The following is a 5,203-nucleotide window of genomic DNA, read 5'->3' as shown; positions in this document are numbered from 1 at the left end:
TCCCACCTTACTGCTGATAAAGCTGCCGCACTCGCCCCTTTGCACGCAGCCCAGAAGGACAATGCTGGAAGTATCGTTATACAGAGCGTGTGTGTGTCAGGATTAGTGGGAAGGGGTTAATAGACAGGCATAGTACTGAGCACCTGCCAATATATACACAGGGACACGGAAGAGAAGAGACAGAGCACAAGAGAGAGACAGACAATGGAGGTGTGGGGGGGGAGATAGATGGGGAGTAGAGAGACAGAGAGAGGAAGAGAGAGAGAGAGGGCGAAAGATAGAGGGTGGGCAGGAGAGAGATAGGGATGGACATCAGACGCCGATGGTTAGCGACCACCAATGTTCCAGCAATGTTCCCACTTGGATAAATGTACTGTTTCCATCGTATTGGAGGAGTTTGATGGTTGCCAGCCTTCGGATGCAGCTTTTCGATGCCCATGACAGCTTCTGCGCGCCTACAGGCACCCGGAAGTGGGGTCCGCAGGCAGCTCAGCCAATGTGCTGACATCGATGGTTATACCGTACCTAATTCAGAGATGAACGCAATGTCGATGTCGGACACAGTCGATCGATTTATTTTTTTTGGCACTATGCATGCACCAAAGCCGCACGTGCCACAATTGGTCAGCGATGGCAGAGAGAATTTATTCGCAAAGTGAGTGACAGGTAGTTAGAGTTTGAGGGAGACAACGGGGGGGGGGGGCGGCTAGAAAACGCAGGTGTGTCGGGACCGTTTTCTGGGTGTGCCCTAGTGAGCCTTCGCCTACGCAGCTAGAGAGGCCTTGGTGTCTTACGTCAGACGCTCATTCTGCGACAGCATAGGGTTGCTGAGGGATTCAATGTGCGACCGATGTTCCCACTTTTGTTCATAAGCATCGGATGTGAGACGCCGGCAGTGGGCGCCTCTGTGCACAAGATGGCGGCTGAGTCATTAGCATATTTTCCCAAGTCCGTTGCGTACGGGATTGCAGCAGTGACGGGCATTGCCTGCGTAGCCGCACTGATTGGCAGGCAGAGGCATTTAAGGGGCGGTGCACAGGCACGATGGTTATCCCAGCCTGTGACCCCACAAATGCAGCAGGGGGGTGTCAGTCACTTCCTGATGCATTTGCATGTTTGCAAGGATGGAACTGCAAAAGCTGCTTGTGTGCGGCCCTGCTATTCCGTCCTGTGCTGCTGAATCACCCCCAGGATTGTGTGCGGCTCTGCTATTCCGTCCTGCGCTGCTGAGTCACCCCCAGGATTGTGTGCGGCCCTGCTATTCCGTCCTGTGCTGCTGAATCACCCCTAGGAATGTGTGCGGCCCTGCTATTCCGTCCTGTGCTGCTGAATCACCCCTAGGATTGTGTGCGGCTCTGCTATTCCGTCCTGCGCTGCTGAGTCACCCCCAGGATTGTGTGTGGCCCTGCTATTCCGTCCTGCGCTGCTGAATCACCCCTAGGAATGTGTGCGGCCCTGCTATTCCGTCCTGTGCTGCTGAATCACCCCTAGGAATGTGTGCGGCCCTGCTATTCCGTCCTGTGCTGCTGAATCACCCCTAGGAATGTGTGCGGCCCTGCTATTCCGTCCTGTGCTGCTGAATCACCCCCAGGATTGTGTGCGGCCCTGCTATCCCGCCCTGTGCTTCTGAATCACCCCCAGGATTGTGTGCGGCCCTGCTATTCCGTCCTGTGCTGCTGAATCACCCCCAGGATTGTGTGCGGCTCTGCTATTCCGTCCTGTGCTGCTGAATCACCCCCAGGATTGTGTGCGGCCCTGCTATTCCGTCCTGTGCTGCTGAATCACCCCCAGGATTGTGTGCGGCTCTGCTATTCTGTCCTGTGCTGCTGAATCACCCCCAGGATTGTGTGCGGCCCTGCTATTCCATCCTGTGCTGCTGAATCACCCCTAGGAATGTGTGCGGCCCTGCTATTCCGTCCTGTGCTGCTGAATCACCCCCAGGATTGTGTGCGGCCCTGCTATTCCGTCCTGTGCTGCTGAATCACCCCTAGGAATGTGTGCGGCCCTGCTATTCCATCCTGTGCTGCTGAATCACCCCTAGGAATGTGTGCGGCTCTGCTATTCCGTCCTGTGCTGCTGAGTCACCCCCAGGATTGTGTGCGGCCCTGCTATTCCATCCTGTGCTGCTGAGTCACCCCCAGGATTGTGTGCGGCCCTGCTATTCCGTCCTGTGCTGCTGAATCACCCCCAGGATTGTGTGCGGCCCTGCTATTCCATCCTGTGCTGCTGAATCACCCCCAGGATTGTGTGCGGCCCTGCTATTCCATCCTGTGCTGCTGAATCACCCCTAGGATTGTGTGCGGCCCTGCTATTCCATCCTGTGCTGCTGAATCACCCCCAGGATTGGGGAGAGATAGAGGCCGCTATATCATTAAATATTTGCGCCATATTTCCCCCAAACACCCGTTTTCATGGGATACCCGCAAATATATGAAGGAGGGACTGCAGCAGGTATCCCCAATATCCTCTGCGGTCCCCCCATTTCTGACAACAGCCACAACCCCCATATGTTTCCATTGGGGACGCGGCGCTGTCAGTTTTACCGAGCCAAGCGTTCCAGAACTTGGCCCCTGCAAATAGCGCCATATGAAGATGGATTTGTGCTGCTGTAGCCTATGGCCCGGCAATGGCCGCCGCGCATGGTGGTCTGTGCAGGAGGGACACGGTATGCTACACTGCCGACTTCCTGACTACGTACCGTGCAGGAGTGCCGACAGAGGAGTGCAGAGACCGCTCATGCGGTCACTTCACCCCGAGCACAGCGCAGGAGCGGGTCCCTCGCTGTGGAATGGGCAAGAAATACCGCCGGCCGCTTGGCCGGCGGTTCGATTCCCGTCAGCGGCAGCCCGACATCAGCAGAGTTCCGAGCAGCGGAAGCCCGACAGCGCTGGAAATCCCGATCGTGGATAGGTGAGTATCTATTAACCTAACCCTCCTTAAGGGTGCCTAACCCTAACCTCCCCCCCAAGTGCCTAACCCTAATCCCCCCTCTAAGTGCCTAACCCTAACCACCCCCTTCCCCGCTGCCTAAACCTAAGTCCCCCGGGGGGGTGCCTAACCCTAAATCCCCCCTGGGGTGCCTAACCCTAACCCTCCCTCCCCCTAGCCTAACCCTAAGTCCCCCCCGGGAGCCCTAAACCTAACCCTCCCCCCCGCGGCTGTCCGCTCGCGGCGCCCGGCATCACTACGATCAGCATTTCACCCTTGCCGGGATATGACAGTCGGGAAGCCAGCTGCCGGTATTTAGGCAGTCGGCTTCCCGATTGCTTCCCCTCTCCCCGAGTGTGCTATTTACTACATGAGGGCGGTATAATCACATAGATCGCAATGCAAATGCAATTATTGATGAATGTGCCAGAGAGAGAGAGAGCAGATAGGCAGAAGGGATACAGGCCCTCATTCAGAGGCGGTCGCTAGGGCGCCATCGATCGTATCATAAAAGAGCGAGAAAATGCAAATCACGCGCAAAATCACAGCGCACATCGTAGGCGAGGAAACTCCCATCACAATGAAGACACACCTCCTGAGTCTCGTAAAGGGGTGAGCGAGGACTACAGTCGCAGAAATTAGTCGGTCGCTGGCGCCAAGCTATGTGACCATCGTGGTTTTATGGCAGAGTCAAGTTTCCACATCGGCACTTGCGATGGTTCTTTTGCCTATTTCGATGCGGATGCGAGCAGCGTGCAATCGGTTTTTCTGTCTATTCTTCTAATGTAAATTTTGCATGTGTATTTTGATGTTTGGTTTAAGAAATCTGTCTATGGGCTTTATTAATAAAAAAAACAACAACAAAAAAACAAAGCATGCTGGTATGTGCAGTACCACAAACCTAAAAAAATATAAAAAAAAAATCTACAAAAATATGCATTTAGCATTTGAACCAAAAAAAGGGAATTATGATTATTAAATGTATTTTAAATGGTTTTGCAAACAAATGTAATATAAATATCACATACCGAGAGCAACCAATGTAATGTCCTTATAAAAAGAAAAAAAAGCCAATCACTTTGCTAATATACATTGCAATGACAAACACCTGTTACTTTGTTAATTGACTCCAGACATCGGCAGAGGCAGAAACCATGGCCTGCAGTCGCAGTGCTTGAGGAAGACCCCTGGGCTCACTCCAGCACTACGAGAAGTAGCATCTTAAAGGCTGCGGTATGACGTGCGCGATGACCCGCTCAGTAATTTATGCACGCCTTTAAATCTCCCTTTTTACGACAGACACGCCTGCGTTCGCTGCGCCACGTCCCCGTTCACATGCACCTTCCCCTGTTACCACCCACAAACGGAACTATCTGCCAATCAGAGCTACGACCAAGTAGTGACTGACGACAGACTCCATATAGCTCGCAAGAACTCGCTTGCGCACGCGCAATGCCGACTACACGCATGCGCACATGACAAAAAAATCGCTCGTTGCGATCGACCGTGCTCTAGCGACCGCCTCTGAATGAGGTCCACAGAGCTGGGGAGATGTATGGAGCGAGAGAGAGGCAGAAGGGATAAAGAGATGGGGAGATGTATGGAGCGAGAGAAAGGCAGAAGGGATACAGAGATGGGGAGATGTATGGAGTGAGAGAGAGGCAGAAGGGATACAGAGATGGGGAGATGTATGGAGCGAGAGAGAGATAGGCAGAAGGGATACAGAGATGGGGAGATGTATGGAGAGCGAGAGAGAGAGAGGCAGAAGGGATACAGCGCTGGGGAGATGTATGGAGTGAGAGAGAGGCAGAAGGTATACAGAGATGAGGAGATGTATGGAGTGAGAGAGAGAGGCAGAAGGGATACAGAGATGGGGAGATGTATGGAGCGAGAGAGAGAGAGAGAGAGAGGCAGAAGGGATACAGAGCTGGGGAGATGTATGGAGCGAGAAAGAGAGAGAGGGGCAGAAGAGATACAGAGCTGGGGAGATGTATGGAGCGAGAGAGAGAGGGGCAGAAGAGATACAGAGATGGGGAGATGTATGGAGAGAGAGAGAGAGAGAGAGAGGGCATAAGAGTTAGAGGGAGAGATAAGCAGTGAGTGTGAGAAAGTTTGAGTGTAAGAGTCGGGTGCTAGAGTAAGAGATGGAGGAGGAGAGTGAGCAGGCTGGAAAGAGGAGAGAGAAGTGTGTGATAGAGACAGTCAGAAAGGAGGAGGTAAGACACAGCAAAGGGGAGGAGAGAAGGAGAAGGAAGCACTTGTGGGGGGGGAGAGA

Source organism: Taudactylus pleione, unplaced genomic scaffold (assembly GCF_031769625.1).
Source record: "Taudactylus pleione unplaced genomic scaffold, aTauple2 ptg002782l, whole genome shotgun sequence".
In the NCBI taxonomy this organism is placed as follows: domain Eukaryota; kingdom Metazoa; phylum Chordata; class Amphibia; order Anura; family Myobatrachidae; genus Taudactylus; species Taudactylus pleione.
This window is presented reverse-complemented; position numbering follows the sequence as displayed.